This window comes from Lepisosteus oculatus, chromosome 9 (assembly GCF_040954835.1).
Source record: "Lepisosteus oculatus isolate fLepOcu1 chromosome 9, fLepOcu1.hap2, whole genome shotgun sequence".
NCBI lineage: Eukaryota > Metazoa > Chordata > Actinopteri > Semionotiformes > Lepisosteidae > Lepisosteus > Lepisosteus oculatus.
The window spans coordinates 38,134,920-38,159,570 of NC_090704.1; the positions used below are offsets into that span (position 1 = coordinate 38,134,920).

General features: G+C 35.7%; 1 long non-coding RNA gene across 1 annotated transcript; it reads left to right on the top strand.

Moving 5' to 3' along the window:
* Positions 1–21,201: 21,201 nt before the first annotated feature.
* Positions 21,202–23,503, top strand: LOC138241269 (uncharacterized). The gene is made up of 2 exons (XR_011190478.1): positions 21,202–21,661; positions 22,360–23,503. It is a non-coding gene; the product is annotated as an uncharacterized lncRNA (long non-coding RNA).
* The last annotated feature ends 1,148 nt before the right edge of the window (positions 23,504–24,651 follow it).

The window sequence follows — 24,651 nt, forward strand, 5'->3', positions numbered from 1 at the left end:
AACGGCTCAGATTTCTTTGAATATACAACAGTTGCAATTGATATAAGTACAGTATATTTGGATTTAAAAAAGGGCCTTTGACAAGCTGCGGGAGATCTAGGTAATTCATGAACACAAATTAAAAGTTGGGTAATGTGTATAAAACAGAACAGAGAAGTTTGGTCTTAGGTAGCATGATTAAAAAGATCTCTGTTAGAATCACTGCTCCGCCAAAGTTTTTGGAATGGTCTTCATTTTGGTATATTTTTTGCTGTAAAAAAACACAATTCAAAAATAATAAATACTATTTGGTACTGGTCTGACAGTGGTAAATTAAATTAATTTTCTTCAGTTCTAAAACATTACTTTGCAGGTTCCAAAACTTCACATTGTAAATATCCGGGTGGTACAGGAATTTAAGAAGCAACTCATGAAAAGGATTTACATATTTATGCAGTGACTTGTCTCTAATCTGTTTAGGGATTTGTGGGAAAGAGAATAAGTATACAGTATGAACGTTGTGAAAAGTGTAGAACTGAAATAAAGGGAAGTATAAGGACATACAGTATAAGTTCAAGTGGGTAGCTGCGTCAGCATTTGTAGGCTGCAAAGAAATATGTTGTGTCAGTAAGACCTTGTTTACAATATTGTGGTTATTTTTAGTCACCCTTTTGGGAGGAGAACATTAAAGCCAGCAGCCATATCACCCTGCAACTCACAACTGGCAACCCACTGAAGCTAAGCAGGTGTGAGCCTGGATGGGAGACCTCCTGGGAAAGACTAAGGTTGCTGCTGGAAGAGGTGTTAGTGGGGCCAGCAGGGGGTGCTCACCCTGCGGTCCATGTGGGTCCTAATGCCCCAGTATAGCGACGGGGACACTATACTGTAAACGTCCTTCGGCTGTTTACAATCCTGTATATACAATCCTGGCCAAATTTCCCATTGGCCCTTATCAATCATGGCCTCGTAATAATCCCCATCTATGAATTGGCTTCATTACTCTGCTCTCTTCCCCACTGATAGCTGATGTGTGGCTGCTGTCATAGTGTGGCAGCACTATGGCTGCTGTCGCATCATCCAGGTGGATGCTGCACGTTGGTGGTGGTGGAGGTGATCCCCATTACCTGTAAAGCGCATTGAGTGGAGTGTCCTGAAAAGCGCTATATAAGTGTAAGCAATTACTATTATTATTACTTCCTACAAAGGATTATCCCTGGTCTCAAAGGAATAAAGGATCTGTTTTAAAAGGATCTGTTTTTTTCTTCTGTTTTAAACAAATAGAATTATGATGGGATTTCACGCAAGTCTTCAAAACAGGAAAAAGTATTGATCTCAGCCTGCTGGATTACTTTGGGGTAAAAAATGACACAGATAAAGGTATAGGAGTCTAAATGAAAATGAGGTCCTTTTGGGACAGAAAATAGGAGTAACATCTTTAGTTTAAGAGTTATCGTTTTCTGAAGCATAATACCCATTGTTAAAGATGGGATCAGTCAAAAACATATTTCGATGCTTTAGAATATTAGGCTCCTCATAAACCAACAAGTATGGTGAGCTAAATAGTATCCTTATTCTATTTTACAACAAATAACAACACCCAATAATTAAGTATATTGAAAATGTTCATTGAGTGTTTTAATTATAGTAAATTTGGCTTAACTTGCTTGGCCAAGGGCCAACCTCCTAGCCAAAGGATGAGGAGTTTGGGACCCCCATGCCGAGTGAGGAGTGACCAAGGGGCAGCTGCACAGCAGGAGATGGGATTCAGGAGGGATGCATGATATTAATGCAAAGGAGAAAAGTGGCTCATCTGTAGTAGTTTTGTTTTCACTTGAGGAAATGACATCAGTAATGATTACAATTAAGTTCAGATGAGGCCTATTATTTTGTCCTATACTACAAAGGCAGTCTATATGAAATTGTTTCTTTATATGCAGCAATTGACATTCTCTGCTTGGATTTTATTATATTGCTGTATCATATTTATGCCAGTAGATGTCGGTATACACAAGCAATACATAAGCAATATAAAAGATCTATCCTTAAAAAAAATAGTAGCTATTTAATAATTATTATCAGTTCATCGGCTCATTGGCACATGATTTTGTCGATGCCGAATAGCTCTGCTGTTTCCTTGGACATCAGTGCAATGAAATTCGTTTGCATCTGGGCACTGTAAACAGCTGTGCATCACCTATGGAGTTTTAAACAAAAGGACAGGAGGAAGTCAAACCCTGATTTCACGCAGTCACGCTTACTCACGTAGAAATATCACACTTCTTGCTAACTTGCATTTTTGTTTAGTTTTCAAATCCCTCCCTCCACCCCATCTTCACTTTTCCAGCAGCTCCAAGACTCACTTCTTCATTAAAGGACGCATATCAATAGCCCTCTTCTCCGCATTAATTAAGATTTCACCAAACTATTTTAGTTCATATTAGTTCTCTAACCCTTGAAAAACTGTAGCTTTGGAGAATGCTGCGAGGTGTATCAGTTAACCATACCATGTGAATCTGTTTGTACACCCATAGGATTTCAAAAGCTGGATGTGACTAAGCGGTATGTTTCTGAAACGTGAGACACCTTGTGTTATTTGCTTCTGTCACCTTTGCAGGGGTGACCTTTCCTGTTTACTTTCTCATTTTCTAAGCTGTCACCCTAGCTTTTGCGAAATAATCTTGCCTTTGTCACACTGGTTTTGTGTAACTATCACATCTACACCCATCTGTTTTAAATTTCATTGCAGTACGCCCCATAAACACTTTCAATAGCCAAAGGCCATCCATATTTTCAGTACTCCCTGTGCCCTTATACAGTATGTGATGTCTTCCCTACCATCAGAGCTTGCCTGATTCTCTCCTGACAATTTTGCTGATTTGCAAACTTAAGCAAAATTACCCTTTTTCTTGCAGCTGTCTCACTGTGTGGGTTTTTTTATCACTGCTATGAAGTCTTCTCTATATTTCACAGCTGGACTTGCTCATCACATTATTTTTAATAAGTCATGGCTGTGTGACTAAAAAACAAGTGCATGATTTTTTTATTACATCTCGCACACTACATACAAAAGGGATATTTTAGTTGTAAAATTGAACAAATTCAATTTGATTCCATTTGACACGCAATAAAATAGCATTAACCTTTAATAAACAAAAAATGTAGACAGGTGATTAATTTTTCAATTCATAGACACAGCTATATGGCTGTTTTTTAACTGTACTAAATAATAAAAACAGTCTAAAGTTTGAATGACATTAGTTATGTAATTATGTGCTTTTTATAATGTTAATATTTTATGTTACGCAAGGTTTATAATTGCCTTAGGCAGCAATTTGTAAATGTATTGCATTTTGTATGGGACAAAATGCTTTAGCACCTCTTATGCCATGAAATGTCCTGAAGGGGATTCTACAATTTTTTACATTTTTTCCAGGGAATGGCAATTAAATTAATATACTTTCCTGTACCTTTCACACACCAGAAGGTGTCAGTAATAACCAAAATCTTCAAACCTACAGACTCTTACCATACTATAATGTCTAACGACCTGTAATGTCTTTCAAATGACCAGTTGTACCAATATGCTGAATTGTCGATTACATTATGGGAGGTTTTCTGTTCCATATTGTGTGAAGAGATGGTAATGGGAGGGGGGTGTTGATGAACAAAATTGTTCTATGTCAAAATCAAATTAATGTAAAAAAATAGAAGTTATTTTATAACCTATTGAAACTGAGGTTTTTCATTTTCTTCACTGCAATTTCTAAAAAGTGTCATTACATAATGGTATGTTCATGTTGTACACTTCTTTTCTTCATCATAATGGTTAAGGGGGAAAGGTGATGCATGCAATTTTACTGCATTACTGCTACTGTCCATGAGAAAACATTCACAGAGGTTTTTGATCTATTTAGTAGTTTAATAAAATCTGACAAATTAAAGACAAGAGCCAATCCTGAGCTGCTTGAATGACTAACAATAAGACAGTTTCGCTACTCCTACACTGGGTTTCTGCCAAATATTGGAACATCTTATTTGTCTTGTATCAATTCAATTGGTTGTCTGGAAAAAGGTATAACAAAAAAAATGTAAAATTGTTTGCAATTAAATGGAAATTTCCTATCGAATGTAATTAAACGATTTTGTTTGATTTTGTTTACAACTATATAATGTTATTGAGACATAATACAGGAGCTGTTCATGCAACCCATCCATCTATTTTCTAATGCTTCTTGCAATACAGGGTCATGGGGATGCTGGAACCTATCCCTGAAATAAACAGGCGCACGGCAGGATACACCCTGGATGGGACGCCAGTCCATCGCAAGGCACACACAAACCTGCACACACCCACTCCAGAGCCCAATTTCCTAGAAGCCAATTAACCTACCACCATTTTTTGGACTATAAGAGGAAACTGAAGCACTCAGAGGAAACCCATGCAAACACAGGTAGAACATATACTGTAAAAACCAAAATTTATTCAGGTCCCAGCATTGCAAGGTACCAATGTTAACCACTGTTCGTACTATTATTAATAACAATCCTTAAATTAAGTTTGAAGTTGTTTGCTACCATATTGCAATATCTTAACACTGTTCATTGTTTTTTTTCTGTTGATTAAAAAATATAGCAATAATGTGTATATAGAGAAAGTTATTCTAAACTGAACTGGGCACAAATATAATCTGTCAAGGAAGTCAAAAGTTCTGACCATGTTATGTAATTTGAGATGAAACAATATAGCTTGTGAAATAGATAAAATGTGTTTTATTATCAATTTAGTTGGCACTGCTTTCTCTGAAAGATAAAAGTGTATGGATCTTACTTGAAACATCGTTTAGAGTTTTGATATATCCTAATGACCAAGCAAATTGCTATGTGGTCAGTGTAAAATACATCTACATTCCAGTTTCAATGGTCAAAGAAACAATGTCAAGGTAATAGAGGGTAAAACAGCTTTTCATAGCTGATCACTTCAACTTTGTATATGCAAAGCGGGATTATAACTCTGGTGGTTCTGTTATCAATCATTGTGAAACCTCCAAAGCTAATATTTTCATCCCCCTAATTTACAGCAGCTTGCTTGCTCTTGAAAACACCTGGGTGCTTAAATACTCACAGGAAACGTACACACACGTTTTTTAATGTAAACCTGAAATTTGTTTCTTGTACTGAATATAGAGTACATACAATATTTTTGCATACATAAGTGGTATGTTAATGTATGTGTGTCCAGACTCCCTTATATAGTAGATTTTATTATTGATTTCTGTATTTACTGTGACTATTATATATTGTTCTTTTTACTGTATAACCTTTTGTATTTTGCTGGTCCATACCTTGTGCTACTGTGTGACTTTTCAATTATGAACATTACACTTTATTACCTCTTTGGTAATAAAGATGGATATTGACAGGTAAATTGCATGCATGTAATAATCAGGAGAGTTAAATAAAAAAATACACAGCTCACTTTGCAGTCTTTGGAGAAACTGAATAAAATCCTATGGAAGTCTGCCATGGTAGATTTGTAGATTTTATGTGCTTTTATAATTTACTTTGCTTTGCCATGGTTTCATATGACTCACTGCTCTTTCCTATGCTTTACCAAGCTTTAACTCTGCTTTTACCATCACACCAGGACTAAAGGGTTCACCTTCAGATGTGATAAGTAGTCCTAAACAGGTGGGAGAGTTTACAGTAACTAGTGAATGTGTTCAGGGACTGAGGGGCACTCCAGCTGCATCTTTCAAGATGGTCATATAATCTGCAGCACAACAACCAAATGGATGCTGGGAGGAGGAGACACGGACTGAAGAGGGGTGTTATTGCTATTGACAAATGACTTGAGAAGCCCATTTGAGTTTGCAAATGCTTGACACTGACTTGATCATTAGCTGAAGAGGCAAGAGGCTTTAGAGAGGAAGTGTGCAAAATAGCAGGGGCACTGTTATTCTACAGACTATGAAATGTGATCCCTAAGGCAGCACATGGGATTCTCTCAAGGCAGAACAAGGAACTTATTATCTGACAGATGAAGGAATAACTGCAACAGTTCTGGAACACAAGCACAGGAAGTTTCAACAAAACAATACATGTAAGTGTCAGATATTATATAATCCAGTTATAGGATCAAATGAATTCATGTAGTGTAGAATTCTTTATATCGGGAATGACTGTAGAAAACTAATGTTATTGTTCTTACTATTCATTTGTTAATCTATGTCACATATCCTGGTACCATTTGTTAAAAAAACTTTTTAATCGCGGTATGGATACTTTAATCTAATTTGTTGGAAATATGTAAATGCCTCAAAACTGAAAACAGTCAAATTCAGCGATAATGTCTTAAATAATTTTTGATAATTTCTTAAATAAGGTGATCCTGGTCTCCAGAGTTACAAAGGCTTTATCAATAACATATAGTCTTCTTGCATACTCTCTTTTGTTAAGTAATATCATCCTTCACAAGGCGTGGTCTTAAAACCTAAATTCTAGAACTGCTGATCACAGATTTAGTTCCCTTTTTCTCCTGCTTAAAGCTCCTGCATAACATTAGAAAAAATGTCAGGCCCATGTTGTGTACACCCTACAAAGGATTAATATCAGAAACAAAACAACACTTTTTATTCTGTTCTGATAGATTTCTAGCAGCCAATGCTTCTTAGATACAGTAGTAGTGTGAGTTGATATACAATCCAAACCCTCATTTAAAAGACAGTAGATTTTGTTTCAATTAACATATGTAGTGATTTAAAGATTGCTTCTTTCAAAATATTTCGATATTTCTTCTTTGTATTATGCAAAAGTTTCAAATATTGCATATTTTATATAGAAACTAAATTATAAATACTTAAAATAACAGCTCTAAGTTGAAGGACACAAAAATAAAGGATGTTTTCTCAATTTTCTGTATTTCAATTGATGCAGCAACAAAACAACAGGACTAATTTGTTTCAGGATTATATTGTTGGAATGGAGGTTATTTTTATGGGCTTGGTTACAATACACAGGTATGAGTGGATGGATTAACTTAATGAATTGAGTCAAAGTCCCTCATACACCCAGAAAAATAAATAAACAAATCTGCATGAGACAGGAATGTAGAATGTAAGAAGCAAATGGGTTCTTATTGTTCATTGATACTATATTGCCTTTAAACTTTCGATTTTTATGCTAAAACTCTTTATAAAGATGTTTATATATTAATTATTATTTTATCTAAATGTTTAAGTTAAGCAAAAAAAAACTAACCAAGAACTATAATTTCTATTGTAAACAGTATCCATGCATAGGGTGGAGCTCTAAAATATTTTACTACTACAAAAAGAAATAAACATACAGTACCCTAATAAATATCACTTGAGAAAGGTTTAAGACATAGAGCCTGTTCCTTCTAAATATTTAGCAGTTACAGGTCACCAATAATATAAGAGTGCATTTATATGTTCATGGAAAAATGTACTTTTTGTTCCTGCCACAAAATAAGTTATTTTTTCTAGAAAAAAAATGTTTTAATTGGCCTCCCCAGCCAGGTCTGTAGGAAAACCTCAGGCTTTTATCATCTTTGTACCACAAAGGCAAATCAATGAATTCCCAAAACAGATAGTAAGTCACTCTGGGCTTGGTCTGGACTAGGATGTGAAGATCAGCTCCTCTGCAACTACTTACACCCGAGTGGGAGGAGTATACTGTAGGTCCTCTATGTCATTAAGCACAGCACAATGCCTTTGGACCAGCTTTCATTAGTCAACATTTTCCTTCTCTCCTGCATCACTGCTTGTCTCTTTGTTATCTGATTGGAATAATAATAGTCTGTGCAGCATATAGTCAATCAGTTCCTGAAAATATTGCATGATCTTTCCTTATAAAACATAACTGAAATATGCAATCATTCAGAGAAAATGTCTACATCACGTCTACATCTTTAAGATTAAATTCATTATTAAATCTTTCAGTATTAGCTATAAAGAACCATTTGCAGTAAATGTAGAGTGCTGTAGAGAAATATTTTAATATTTCATGGGCTGTTCAAATATTTATTCTTTCCCACCACTATTACTGTACGTCTGTGTGATATCTCTGGTGTGACCTGTGTAAAAAGGGTTATCTTTTTCTAAAATGTGCTTTTATATTTTATTCAGAAGCACTGTGGCTAATGCCAGCTGTCAGAGCTGGTGGCCAGTGAATATACAGTAATGTATATACAAACAAAATGATTGCACACTTATAATGTGAAAAATCTGAAAAACTTCCCAGAACAATTTAATCTATTTAATAGATAACAATACGAAATGACTATCAAAGTCACTGACTATCAGTTCTCAATTATACCTTCTAATTTCATCTATCGTAGCATCTGTTGTTTATTATTGTAAACTAACAACTTGGCCAAGCCAGGACATGAATCAGCCTTATCATGGAAGAAAGCCTCCTCTTACATATCACCATGTTTAACTGCAGAATGTTGTTAATCTGGCTGACTGCTGTATTGTTCTTGCAGGAGAATTATCTGCATTGTGAAAAGGGAACGCCAGGCTATGGAGATGAGCACAGAAAGTGTTGCCTTGGGGCAGAGGTCCCGTTCAGAATCTAATGATTTGCTGACCTTCCAGACAGAGAGCACAATATTCAGCCTGTCAAGGAGTGAATCCCTCTGGACCAATGAGTCCCGCAGTGCCTGGGAAACCTATCAAAAACCCATCATTGTTATGTCCGCAGGCGGGGCCATTTTATTATCTGGAATTATCCTGAGTTCCATGTATTTTGCAGACAAATACAGAAATGCCACAGAATTCCTCGGACCAGCTTTCCTGTCCATTGGGCTTATGATTCTGGTTTTTGGACTGGTGTGGGTTCCCATTATTAGGGAGAAGAGAAAACAATCATCAGTAAAAAGGCTTTTCAGTTATTATAAACCTCCATTCTTCCACTTATGAGATGTCTGTTATGCTTACCTTGCATTTGGGTGTGGAAGGTTATGTTTCATAGATATTCGAATGGAGATTTCTCAAACCTGGGAAGAAGGATTAGGCAATCTCTTGAAAGCTGAGCATGAAATAAGAAGCTACAGACAACAAACCCATTCCATTCCAAGAGCTACAAAAAAGAGTTATGCTTATAATATTTAGGACCTAAAATAGTTATGAATCCATTACTTTTAAAACTAACCCTCCACCTTCCCACAACATAGAAAGCTGAAAATAGCAACTGCATAAATAAGAACCATACTGATGAGCTTGTCTTTTAAAATACTACAGTATTCTTTAAAGAAACCATTTCAGTCTCAAGTACTGGTACTTTTCTGGAGGACAAATCTACTGCAAATGGTGGTGCGTTAATCCAGAATTTCAAAGCTGCAATTGCAGTGTTCAAAAGACTTGTGTACAGATTGAAATGTCAGTATGTAGTACATTCACAGGAAGAACACAGCTATGAAGATCAATATTTCATCCTGTGTTGCTAAAAAATATCGAGACGTAAGCACTTAATTGATTAATGGATTAAATGAAATGCGACTGACAATGGCTTCACAGGGATATGATGTTGTGTGCTCAGCATTTACTTGTCATCCAAATGTTGCATCTCCATCTTGACTACTTTTTCCTTATCACAAAAGGTGAAACCAAAGTTTGATATCAATGGCATTTTTAAAATCATTATTTAAAAACAGTACACTGCTGCTCAACTTTCGCTGTGCTGCTTAAGATTCTTTCTTAATGTTACAAATCAGTGACATTGTAGATTAGGACAGAAAACAGTAAAAATGTATTTTGTTTCTAGGATGAAACTGGGCAGAAATACTTAGGATGTAAGATGGAAATAACTGCACAAGATTGTTTTTGTACCTTTATCTCACGTTATTGTTATTGAGTGTCTGTGTATTACCCTAAATCCACATGGTTGGACAGGAAACTTTAAGTTTAGTTTTCAAGACATTATATTAGTTCAAAAGGTATTGCCTCTTTGGAAGTACACAAATATCTGAAGTTTAAATTCTAATTTGTAAATTAAAATCTGTAGGTTTAATGTATTAAACCTCTATTTGGCAAGGTGTTTTGTATGTTTTCCACTTTACGATGATTCAGCAGATTGTGTTTTTTCATTGAAATACATCAGTCTTTTGTTATCTAATCTTTCCATGAGTGTAATATACTTCCTGTTCCTGAATTATAACTGTACTGCTCTGTGAAAAGTAGAGTTATAGAAGTATGCCTGTTGTTACCGGCCTAATTCTCAAGTTTCAACCAACTGAATCAAATCAGGCTCCTGCAGAAATAGCTCATGGATTGCTTTTAATGCAGTTTGTGCTGGACTCCAGTTGATATGAGAAGGAGAATCACACAAAAAAAAACGTTCCTGTTCTCTGAGCACATTTCCGTAATCCTTCTTTTGTGAAGGATTAGTTATTCCCCTACCCTCACATATCAGCCTATTAATAAAGTGCAAAATGTCCAAATGCTCCACTCAAAGATTTTGCTGTTACAGTATCTAAGAATAAGGCATGGAGTATTATAAAGAACTGAGAAAAAACACAGTAGTTGTACTATGCATACTTTTCAGAAAACTGTTACTCTAATCACCTTTCACTACAAAGAGTCAGAGTGTGTCTAAAGAACAATGAAAGTTTCATTCAATGCTTTCACACCTGAAACCAAGCTCACACCTGAAGAAGGCTCAACAGCTGAAACATTCTCTTTTTTAGTTTGAAATAAAACCTTTACTTGTTCATTTGCAGCCAACTCAAGCTGGCACAGCTCTCCAGTTGAAAGTATGTATAATATTATCCACATTCTATCTGGAATTACAAATGGACATTATCTGAATTGTTTGGTCATGTTCCATAACACCAATGAAGATTTATAATGATTAATATTTTCGAATGAGTCTACATTTTTGGATCAATGTGACATAGTGTGGAATTTTATATTACAGTAAGTGGGGATTAGTTGATTTTCCAGAAATTTCTAAGATGTGCTCCAGAAGAAAAATATCATGAGTTCTATCATGGGTGTTTTGGGACAAAACTGTAGGACAGATTTAATTCGTAGCAATGTAGAAATAGAAACTACAAAACCTTACTGGAAATCCTCGTTTGATCTTCTAAATGTGATTCTTATTGTTTACGTTTTACAGTGACAGATTACATTCCAAATGGGCATGAATCAACTTGAAACAAATGGGCATTAATCAATATACACATCAACTTTGTAAGCATTTACAAAGGATTAAAATTAAAACATCAGGTTTGTGGAACTTGTTTGTACCATTGGTAGAGAAGGTGAAATGAAAAAATAGATTACCTTGTTCATTCCATGTTTATCTAAATTGGTGTTTACAAACCAGTGCTGAGAGCTTTTATTCAATATAATCATCATGAAAATTAATAGACATTTCTAACTTTTATTTTTGCAATTACACACAACTCCTACCTTGTTTGTCTGTTTCATACATTAAATCATTTGGGGTGATTCTTTTAACATGGCATTTACAATTACTTGGTAATTCTAACAACATATGGTATGTGTCAAAATGTGATGCAAATAAACACATTGTGTAAAAGATGGAGCAACCATTGATTGTTATGGTCAATTTATTTAAATAAGAAATAACTAGATTAGGTATGTTTTGTGAAGGAAATTATAATATGAAGCTGCAGTGTCCTAGGACATCAAATGGAATCAAATTGCATCCTGTCGTTTTTGTCTTCTTCACAACATGTGTGACTCTGCAATGGGAAAGGAGTTCTCTGATGAAAGAAAAATGAGTGGGTTTTCACCAGGTGCTCCAGTTTTCTACCATATCACAATAACATACAAGTTGAACATACAATCCAAAAATTGGATTGACTACTTCAAATTGTCCACTGCCATGTTAATTCCCAATATGACCAATACTTGCTATGGGACTGAAGAGAAATCAAGCCATTGGAGCTCGATCGGCTGAATGAACCTTCATTTGTGGCCTGGATAGCAAGGGAGCATAGCAGTGAACACTGCTGCTTCACAGTTCTGGGGTTGGGACCTCCGCAGTCTGTGTGGAGATAGAAAGTTCTCTCCATGTTTGAGTGGCACTTCAAATCAAAACATGCCATTTGAATTTGACCTCTTTTAAAAACAATTTGATATTACTCACATTCAGAATATGTTTAGAGTACATTTAGTGAAAAGTTTTTGTTGCCTGAAAGAAAAAAAAAGGACATGAGAAAATAAAGGGGACATAGATAATTGAAAAGGACTAAAAAAGGCCAGACAACAAGTATGGCTGGTGTCCTATTTTATTTGATCTCCAATGTCCTTTACTAAGGAGTTTAAAATCATGAATACAACTATGTATAGTGAAATGTATACCAAAGCGGTTTGTTGAATTTGTTAAAACTGTGAAGGTTTATCAGAATATTGGTGGATAAAAAGAATGGACACAGGAAACAAATTATATGAACAAGTGGTCAGACTTGAACATCTCAGATATTGCTTGGAAATGCCATCCTCCAGAGAGAGAATGCTGAAAATATATCCTAACAGTTTTCGGCACACACCAAGTGAATCACAAGAAATGAACGGCAACAAGGGCAATTCATTAAGTCACACTATGTATTGTAAAAGCTCTAGCACTAAAAGACATTTAAGAAATATATAGAGATTTGTCTGTATGCATATATACTGTGTAAAATAATGTATTATTATTATTATTATTAATATTAATAGTATTATACCTTGCAACAAAATTGTTCCACGTTTTACAAATGAACAATCATTACACTCAAAAACTGTAACATAATATGCACAATCTAATTTCATACAGGAGTTTGTACCAACAGACTGTGATCAGAAAACTGGGTATTTTCCACTTTACTACTACTTTCTTATTCAGAAGGAAATACAGGTGTTTTGACGTTATTACCTGAAGCAAGTGTCCAAGGATAGGCTGTTTAATATTGTAATTTACATTGACGTCAGTGGAAGGTGGTTCTTGGGACAGGTATGATCTCCAGGTAAACGTAAAAGAATGCACTGAACAAGGCAAACTCCTCTTTTCAGCCGTTATCTCAAATTCTTTACTTGACAGAATGGCTCCGAGATGTATTGGGAAGTGCATTCCGTTATTTATTCTCGGTATTGTTTTTGATGTTATCGGCATTACCCTTTTATTAATCGGAATTTTCGCCAATGTGCAGCTTCGTGGTATGTTTTTCGGAGACTTTCTCATTTATACTGGTGCAATCGTCATTTTTCTTAGTCTAATCTGGTGGATTTTGTGGTACACTGGAAACATAGAGGTTTCGATGGAGGAACTAGAGAAGAGTATTCCGAGTAAAAAGAACAGTTTTGCACAGTGGGCGAGAAAGTTCTCCGAAAGACTTTCCCAAGGCGGTCTGAAGACTTTGGAAGCCGGAGAGAAGAAATGCATCGGAGTGAAGGACGTGGGGAACGGATCGCTGCATGCCCATTCGACTTCAAAAATTACGTGGGAGAACTCCGATGGCAGTGGATATGACAACAGAGGCTTAGATAAAACTTCAGACATTATCCTGAGCGAAGAAAAAACATTGGAACTGGACATTTTGAAAAAGTCGGAAGCGCTCTTGCAGAACATAGCAGAAGGGAAAGTGGAGATGCTTCTTTGACGCAGAATGAAGTAAGTTTTAAAGTTTTTTTACAACCCTTTACTCAGCTGTGTTAACGTAGCCACTTGTTTCTATGGAAAACGTTGTTAATATTTAAAGTTACATTTAGGCAGGTATTAGGGAGGCTGCTTAAAGGGTATTTTTCAATAGAGAATTCATGGTGGTCATTTAGCTTTGCGCAAAACCACTGGGGAACTAGTGCGTCCCGTTTTTCACGTGAGCTTTCACCTGTAACAATACATTCAGACTTACTCGACAAACCTGTTTGGGGTGTTTACATTATGAAATTGTGAATAGTCAAACTTTAAATATATACTCCAATTACGTTATATTCCTTTTGTGGACTGGTCACATGTTCCCCCTGCTTATTCCGTATAGTGCACCGTATATTTTAAGATGTGATATAGTATAGAAATAGGTACTTTCCAAATAAACGCTGTACCAATGGCCTGTACCGTGAGTGTAATACTTGCATTCCTTCCTCTTTATGTGGGAAAACAGGCAGCTTTCGGTTAATTAATGGTGGGTAGTAGAAATGGTTCAGGACTTCAGAACATTGGCAGGGTTTAAAAGTAACCCTGTAGGTTTTTCAAACGTGAAGTAAAAAAACGAACTGTTAAAAATAATGTTACCTGTTTCACTTTAATATTTAAATTGCCATGACATTCATACTGTTGCTTTCTAATTCTAATTGGTCTTTGGGGTACATACATTACCTCGTCAAAACAGGACCAGCATTTGTGGTTAATGCATAATGCAGGGCACCTGTTGGGGCTGTTGGTGCAAGAGTGAGAGGGCTTCCTCATTAAATATTTCACTTGGCTCTAAAAAAGAAAGCCATTGTGCTTGCAAATGTACCAAATGTGTCAGGGGAACATATTGGGTGATAAAGACATGCCAGCACTACATACAAAATTGTACTCACTTGAGTCTGCCAAGGCCTTATTTAAACAGCCATTAGATGTTTTATTGGTTTTTCATACGCCATTATTTAAACTATATATTAGTTCATGTTTGAGAGAAACGGATATGAAACGCAACAAGCTATCAAACATAATAGATCTAACTTGCATCCGCTTATCCACCACTTTTTGATTTAATGAGTACAGGAGTAATGTCCATTATAACTTGTATGGAACCCTAGTGGTGTACTTTACCTAATTCTGTAGGTGCAAATCTGGTGTTTATTAGTACTATTATTAATAATAATAATAGAGAGAAAACAACGCTTTCGAGGAAAAAAACAGTTTTATTCTACTGAACATGGTAATGTCTATTACACAGTTATTGGACATTATTAATGACTCCAAAAGTTTTTTTTTTTAATATTCAGGCAATTTGTTAATAAACCACACTGATGTGAAGTTATTTGAGAATTTTAACATTAAAGGATTTGTCCCTGTTTAAACCCATCAATTTATTGTAGTACTTCTGTTTATATTTACAGCTCTTTTACTACCCCTGTAATAAGTAAATTGGCCTACCCATTGCTGTTTTACATAAATATTTGCAAAGAATACCTGAAATCAGACCTGAAAGTGCATAGTTACCATTTCTTTTGGTAGATATGAGCTTCATTTAGTATTTGTTTATTATGGGTTTACATAGGGACATAGGTAAACAGTGAGTTGAGCACTTGCTAGTTTGTGTGCTATTTGCCTCACGATACAAGAATCTGATTAAGCCATTTTTAAAAGATCCCACGGAGTTAATTAGGAAAGTGTTGGGATGCTTGAATCCTATGGGAAGGTATTTATGTAAACGTTCTTAAACAAGGTATCATATTAGCTTTGTCTGTGAAAATCTGCATCTTTAATAATTTAAGTCTTGAGTTATTTCTTTTCAGCTGCACTCTAAAGCAGTTGGCAATTAGGAAGGCTCTTCCCATGGTGTTGCATTTTAGATGTTCATGTGTTAATAAGTTTAACAAAGCTGATCTTTTGACATCTGGCTGGAAGGTTAAGAAAAAGAGGCTGGATTCAATTTCTTGCTTTCATTTCTCTGAAGTGGACATTTCGGCCTCGTTTCCTTGTTTGCTATTTGCTGGTGCCACACCTATTTGTCTTCCTTGCACTGCAGGTGAATTGGTTCCATAGAATATCTCCTTCAAAGGCTGATAACGTCACTGACTATTTACTTCCTTTAATGTACCGAATGGGAAATTTGCTTTGCAGGCAGGTAAAAAACATGCAAAACAACATGAACCCATTTACAAATAAGAAACATTCATGTGTAAGATGAGAAAAACAAGTTCGTAGGTTAAGTGTTCACTATTTAGAAAAAAACAAATTGTTAAGCAGTGTGTGGGATGGATACATTAAATATATGCATGATGGAAAAAATGAAGTAAAATCTACAATTAGTTGTTCAAATTAAGTGGGATAATAGTCATGGGGTTTCTGTGGGTCTTTACATGTGGGTTCTTTTTAAAAAAAAAATAAGAGTCAAAACATATTTTCCAAAACTACCCTTCTCCCCCGAGCTCTGATTTGCATTATATTAAAGACGAACATTATTTATTGGATTGGGATCTTCATATACTCTATCCTGAAATGAATCAGTGTTGTGTATGTCAAAATATCATTCATTTAGGAGGGAATATGTTAGGCCAATGATGTATTTTCCTTCTTTGCTTTATAGGTGTCTTCAGACTGCTTGGTCTCATTGATGCTCTTCTTTGACCTGGGGTTTCAAAGAAAGCACAGGACTGTTTTGTGAATAAAAGGCTTGGATCCTATGATCAGTTTGACCGAAGACCTAAAAACAGCCAGGATGCACCTGTTCAAATGACTGAAAAGCCATTTCACACAAAGCTCAGGGAAGAAAACCTATTGATTATTGAAGAAGTCTAAAGGGATAGAATAACATACAGTAAATTCTAGTCTTTGGTATTGTTTGCTTGTAAATAGCGATTTAACAAACTATTTTATTTTTATTTTCTTATGTCATCTCTGTATTCAGAAATAGATTAATGAAATAAAGTTTTCCAAAAAAATCTGTGTTTTTAATCTAGCACAAATGGTTTGTACTTTAACTTGGGTTTCTAGCTCCATTTGACCAAATCCCAATTACAAACACTGACTGCATTTTCTTTCTTTGTTCATGATGAAGGGATTAAATATTAGCCATTTATAATGTACTGGGAAACTAGTTCACAATATGCTTGTGTTTGTATTAGCAGGTTGAAACATGAATAATGTCATTTTGTCAAAAAATGTAAACATTTTACAGCAATGGATGGATTCTGGCTCACTTTAAACCATAATGGGCTAGTGATAATGACTGTCGCATGGTTTGATAATGGATCAGGTTTGATTCCTGTTTTGGGTTTTTGTTGATTGCTAGAGTGATGTAATAATATAAATGGGAGTTTTTAATAATCCCAAGGTGTGTAATTCAACCACATTAAGGTTTTTCAAATGTTGCATTAGTAAGAAAAGTGAGGCCAGAATTAAATTCTATATTATCCCATTTTCTTGCTTCTTTGCTCTCAGATAATGAAGAGACCGAAGAGTCTGTTTTCTTTCCATTATAGTGCAACTCAAACAATTTGTCATTCATTTGGTTGAGCTGTAAGTATACCATGGCAAACTTGATAATTAGCTAGCTTGAATATTATGATTACAGCAATTTCTTTCAGACAATTGAAGAATTTAATGTAAACTTTGTGAGGCACATGTGATTTTTTTTCTCAATTTAAATCATCCTTGAAGTTGGTTTAATGTGACTAGAAAGCTACTTCGTGCACTACATCATCGAATGTGTATATCAGAACTAAGTGGTTTGGTATGGAATTTTAAACAGTATATGTATGGAAGCAAAGACAAAGATTTTGTAACTTGAGATTTAAATAAAAGTTTGAAGGGAGGGAACAATCTAACTATGCCTACTTCTGTTTATCTGTATAAGTTGTCAGAAAGCAGTAAGGCACCGCAGACAGTGGCGGAGGAGTATAGGCTGAATCCGTAGACTTAAGGCTGCAGTCCAGCTGGTTATAGCTGGCAGCAGTGGAGGAATAGTGTCCAGAACCCAAGCTAATGGGTTTTGGGGTGTTTTCAGTGCATTAAAGTGGAGGCTCAACCAGAGCTTGCCAAGGGTAGCTGAAGGCGCAGCAAGGGGAGCGAAGATGGAGTCCTGGAGAAGGAAAGGTAGCTTTGAATAGGCCAGCTAAGAAAAGCTACTTGGAGTGCCTGGAAGAGCTCTTCTGAGGTGTGGGAAGCTAAGTCTTCATCAGGACCTGGAGGAGAAGCAGGCACTCATATGCGAAGTGTCAGGATCACTGTTTGTGGTCAGACTGCTGCACGTGGAGCTGATCCACTGCTGAGGGCTCAATGTTGATACACTTCCAGAGTGGTAATAGGGAATAAATACAGATTTGTTAATGGGATGATTGGGTACCTGCTTGGCGGGAAAAGGGATGGTCTAAGAGGGAAGCAGCCCAAGTCCTCAGCTCCACAGGAGAGCCGCGATTCCTCACATGAATGTCACAGTCTGGGGAAACCAAGGCCTGAGATCCACCTCTTACCTTGGTGTATCATGATTCCAATCCACCTACTTGCATTGTGACCTCACTTCCTCCATCATATTGTCTTTGCAGCAGTTCTGTGGTTCGTCACTCATGAGTGGTATGAGCTTCATCCTTGCTCTCATCCATGTGAATTAAGACCACAAATCATTTAAGTTCAAATTGTCTCTGCTCCATCTTAATGTAAACAAGGGATGTTGGAAATACAGACCCATACCAATGCTTCAGACTTCTCTCAGATGTTTATTTGGCTTTTTCTGTGGTTCTGAAACCTGTGCTCATGTAATGTCTTGCATAAAGGGAAGAAAGATTTAAGAAAGGTCTGTTGGCTATTAACTGCCATGGTAAGAGAAAGTTCTCAATCAGAACGTTTGAGATACGTAGCAGCAACGCCCTGCTTTTCAAAACCGGAATAGTTTTAGAGGACTCAGTCCTTTACTTGTATCTACTCTTCTTTTGTAAATTTGTAATTTATTTTTTCTTATAGTGTGTATCTCTTTGCACATGCAGCTCTTCTGGCTGCAACCACACATCAGCTATCAGTGGGGAGGAGAACAGAATGATGAAGCCAAGTTATAAATGGGGATTGTTAGGAGGTTTTAATTGGTAAACGCCAATGGGAAATTTGGCCAGGACGCCGGGATAACACCGCTACTCTTTTCGGGAAACAACCTGGGATTTTTAATGACCACAGAGAGTCAGGACCTCGGTTTTTAGTCTCATCCGAAGGATGGTACCTTTTTACAGTGTAGTGTCCCCGTCACTGTACTGGGGCATTAGGACCCACACAGACCGCAGGGTGAGGAACCCCTACTGGTAACACTAACACCTCTTCCAGCAGCAACCTTAGCTTTCCCAGGAGGTCTCCCACCCAGCTACAGACCAGGCTCACACCACTTAGCTTAGCTTCAGTGGGCTGCCAGCTGTGAGTTGCTCGGGATATGGCAGCTGGTAAGTATGCAAGTTTCTCATTTCTAAGGGCCAGAGTGATTTACTCGTGATCAACAACTACAGCTGTAGAGATTCTAAAAGTTATAGCTCATATATTAAGTAATTAATACCATTTTAAACTCAGTTTGTTTAACTCTGAGACCAGTAGGTACTTATGACGACAGTATGCACATTGTAAAACATGGAGCTGATTTTAAATAATACCTTTGAACTGGGTAACTGTCCTAACTGCAACCCTGTTCACTGTTACCACTTCACCAGCAAAAATAAAGTCCATAAGTAGTCCTATAAAATTACTTGGCAAAATATTCTGGCCGAATACAAAGCTAACATGGATGAGAGCTGCTCAAGTAGTGGAAAGTGTACACAGATCAAGAAGTAGAGATCTGCAGCATTAAACTGGTAACAACCTGAGATCTTCAAAGCTGCTGAGCTTGCTTTTCAAGTTTTGTGATATTCCATTCATAGCCCAGAAAAAATGTCTCAGGCAAGCAAACAGCAGACCTGAATCACTGTTGCAAGATCTACTTTATAATCAAGGGCAAGTCTAGTTATCATACTCAGGAGCTCAGTATAGCTGAAAATACAACATCTACCTTGTCAGTTTTCTTCACATTAATAAAAAAGTAATTTTAGTTTACACTATTAACTTCAATTTTTAGTGTTCTAACAATTTCCTAAAATGAGTTCATGCTATGTTGATAAATTATTATGAGAACACTGCTGATCCTGTTTGTCTTGTATGTTTTAGGAACCTGATGAGTGCGAAGTGCTGAGGTCTGCTTTATTTTCCTTTTTGTTATGATTAGTGATTTTGATTATATTTTTCTTTCAAAGGGCAGACCTGTGGCTCTGTGGCTAAGGATGTGCGCCTGTGGCTGGAAGGTTGCCGGTTCAAATCCCACAGCCAACATAGAAATCCTACCCCACTCGGACCCTGAGGAAGGCCCTTAACCCCAACTGCTCCAGGGGCGCTGTATAATGGCTGACCCTGCTCTCTAACCCCAAGTTTCTCTCCCTGTCTGTGTGACTGTGTCTCATGGAGAGCAAGCTGGGGTATGCGAAAAGACAAACTCCTAATGCAAGAAATTGGATATGGCTAATAAAGTGATCTCATCTTAACTGAAGAAAGTGCTAGATCATGCTTAGCACATACAGATTCCTGACTAAGTATGCTTATTATATTCACAAGTTTAGTTCAATACATGAAATATTGAGTTCTTACAAATACAGTGTAAGATATACTGTATGTTGTTGGTAAACCACAGGTTATTTCTACAGGGCTTTTAACATGACAAATACATAAGCAAAAAACATTGAACAATATTTCCTACAGAAGTACAGTAAGGAAAAGGTGGAAAAGCACATAGGCCCATGCACTCAATACATCCATTATCAATGTCCTGCTAAGGATCACATATACAGTCATGACATTTTAATCTTTCATACCGAAATGTCCACCTTTATAATGACAATGTCCTTTTAAATCTAGGGGGTTACATTCTGCTGAGATCCAAAAAGAAGTTAAAATAGGTAGTCAGAAGAAGCAAATTATTCAGTACGTGCCATTGTACCAGTCTTCCTTGACTTTTGAACTTCATTCTGAGCATTTTTTTATTGCAGGCAATTACCACGCCTTTGTCTTCGAAAAGGTTACTTATCCATTTCTCTTTGAGACACTTGAAACGTATTAAATAATTAGCTACAAGCCAGTTTACTTTCTTAAATATTTGTAATTTCATTTCTTTTTCTTCTGAAAAGACGAATTAGCAAAATCAATGCGAGTTAAATTTACACAAATTAAATCAACTCATCATTTTTTGGACCATGTAACATCAACTTTCAGAAATGTTCCTAGAAATAAGATTTAGATTTTAGAAATTAGAAATAGATTTTTACAGAAAGTACACTGTGCAACCTTTCTTGCAATTGTTACATAAAGTGAAATAAATATTTTGTTCTGTACATGAGAACAGTTTTGGATCTGCTCTCCTTTCTCATGCTTCTTTGTTGTTGCTGTCTGTGTTATTACAAACATGTTTGGTATGTTAGACATGAGGAACTGCTCTGTCCTTCGATAAGCATGTGCCAGTGTCTTTAAAAGTGCAGGTGTCTGTCACTTGGCTTCAGCACTTCTTTGGTTCTCCCTTCAACACCACTGGAAGCCCAGTTTGACATGGAGGCCTTTAAACAACTTGGGCGATGTTTTGTTTTCTTTTTCTTGGCTATCCTGTTTGATGTAATCGGGCTCATTATATTTTTGCTTGGGATTTTTGCTCCATTCAGCTTTTGGGACTGTTTTGTTTTTTCAGGACCAATTATCATTTTTCTCAGCCTGGTCTTCTGGATATTTTGGTACTTGGGGAATCTTACGGTCTCTCACGAAGAGTTGGGGATACTGTAAAATGACTTTTCTGCCATGCCAATAAACCGTTGAAGCTTGAACAGTGTAGCTGGTACACTGCATGTATAATCTTTCTGGATTATACTACACTGATGGAAATAGAAGAGCTCTCACTGGATAAATGCACAAAGCCTTCTTTGGACACAGAAATATGAAATCCTTTTTAAAAAAGGTTTGTTTTGTTTAGCACATCACATTTGTGAAACTACATTTTACACCTACTTTTACATCTACATTATTAATAATGATAATCAAGTTGAATTATGTCATTGTCAATGAAGTCTGTGACAATAATGAATATGTTTAATAATTTCTAGTTAAAGGAATTACTGTATATATTTAAAACAATGACCTCTGTGGACTGGGCTATAATACTACCGTCTTCAATTTTATTTTTTGTGGTATATAAGTGGTTATATAAATATAGCTGCTCATTTTTTTTTATTTAGTGAAGTCCCTCACTTGAATTATGTTTATTGTGAAACACATTGTTTCTACAATAGGAGCTTGTGTCTTTCCCCATTTGAGTTCACACATACTTTATATTAGTCACATAATATTTTGAACAAGCTAAGCTTTTTAGTCAGCAATTCCATATGCCAGTAAAACAAATTTACGTCAGTATGGAAAACGAGATTCAATTTTTCTTCGTACAGTTGTATAAATGCACCAGTTCAAGCATTACACTAAAGCTCCTCTAACATTTAAAAACAAAATCTCAGCACTACCTTCAGATAATATGAGATTAGTTAATGCTAAAAAAGCAATAACCATTTTTAAATATAATACCTATTGATTATACAATTTATTTAACACAATTATCGTGCACTAAATCCTGAGTACATAAAAATGTTGTTGTTTTTTTCTTAGGTTGCTGATATCACCTAATTTTCAATGAAGAACATTCTTTTTTGCTTCATCTTGAACATGTATGCAGTACTGGAAAATAAACGGTCAACAATACATAACAGAGATCCTGAAGACACATACCAGCTGTGTTTTATACAGTCTTTACTTTCTGGGACCTGGTGACAGCCTCACCAAGGGGTTACAGCTGTGACTCAGTTTTACCACTTACGTTATTCACAAATATGTGTGTGTGTTTTGGTTGATGGGTGTATTATAGTAATTGTCGAGAGAACTGTTGAAAAACTGTCACAGATTGTGTGTTCTGACAAACAAGCGATGTTGAGTATTCCAACAATGTAAACAGTTTTTTATTTACAACTAATCATTTTCTTTTAAACCTAAAAAGTGCCAAAAAATATTTGTTTTAGGTCTTTTGTCACCCCATATATACAGTATAGGCATTAGAGTGGAATGGTAAATAAGAAGTCTCTACAAATATAGAATTACAAATGTGTGTATTTATTAGAGAGGAAGATGCTTCACATTAATTTGTTTAATCTTACACCATGAAAAATACAGTACTTTGAAATATTTTTTCTTACTGTAAAATCCTCTGGTGTTAGTTTTCTGAACCTCTGAATGTTAGAAGTACTCCTGTTAGCTGCAGATGTTAATACAACAGTACTCAAAAGAAATGAAGAATGCTTACCATAAAAGTTAATATATTATTTTTACTAATAGTTCTTAAGTATTGTTAGGATATTACACTGAGAGAATTAGGTTTCTTTGGTTGATTAACTGAATTTTATTGTCAGAAAAAAGGGATATTTGTGGAGTGACAGGAAGCTTCCTTCATCTAGAGCTTGAAAACATTTTTATTTTTATTTTTTTGATAATTTAAAATGAAGAATTCACAGTCTGTCAAAGACTGGGAGGCAATCACGCCTTATTTGCCAGTTTGAGATACATTAGAGGTGGTGTATTTGAGGCTCTTCAGATGCTGAGAGGGAAGAGCTTTTGTACAAATTAAACATAAAATAAAAAGGATATTCTTAACTTCGAAGCTAAAATGTATCCAAAGAACTTTATTCATTGTTTTAATTAAATTCTCTACTGAATGTTATTCTACTCAATATTTATTAGGAGTAAAAATAAATAAGTGTTAGCAGTTGCCATTCTATGAATCAGCATGGGTTCTGAAAGTATTTTAATCAATGGCTGCATTATTCAAAGCCCCCCCTGCTACATTTATCAATCAGAAAGATGTAAAAATATGTGTGGAAAAAACTCATCTAAAACAAGAATATTTAATAAGATTACTCTGGTATTACCTTTTTCTTGTGTTTCAAAACTTAAATAATTTCTTTTCCTGCTATCAGTAAGGACATGTACGGCAAGTTGTAGAGAAAAAAAAAACATACAATAAAGATTAATCTAAACTGATAGATCTTATTTCTGTTTGCAGCCTAGTAAAACATGTATTTTTAAACATTTCCATCTCTATTTGCTACTAAGATATATTAAATTTTCCACTCTAAATGCAATGGTTTTGAAAACTTTTTGCCAGAGTAACAGATACTTGCTAAACAGGATTTGTCACACCATTATCTGATGTTACCAATCCTACTGCACAAGTTTTTTCTTTAAAAATCCTAATTCAATCAAAGGACTACAATATGAGTAAGTATGTTGTTCATAATGAATCAGCTTTTTCTTTGTGTTAGGAATTTTGGCCATCCCTCTATGCTTATTCCAAATATGTCAACAACAATGGGGTTAGCCTAAGAATTACAATAATTTCAGCCTCTCAGAAGTAGGTTAAATCTTATGCATTAATGTAATTTCTTAGTTTCTGTGATTGTTCAGTTTTTTTGGAAGTTTTCTGCTTGAAAAGAAAAGAACACTGTGTTAAAGCATAACAGTGATACACTAGTTTATATACAGTAATATACAAGTTTGCAATAAAACTCTTATTAATTGTCTTAAGAGAATTATATAATGCATTATTCCTTCAATTGTATATTCCTTTACTCTCAATTGGGCTGAGGATTTTACTTTAGTTGAAAACTGTGCTCTTCAGACCACAGGTGGCAGTTTGATACATACGTATAACTTGACTTTTAGCTTTAATAATATGTTCCTGTCTTTTAGTCATTGTAATCACTAGTGTTTCTCAACACTGTAAAAGCAGAAAAATCTCCTACACTTCCATTGGTATATGGATCAGCTGTGCTCTGTGAAGGCCGCTTGCCTTAGGCGTGAGAGTAAATGGTGCATCTCCAGACTTACTGTGTAGCTGCAGGCTGAGAAACG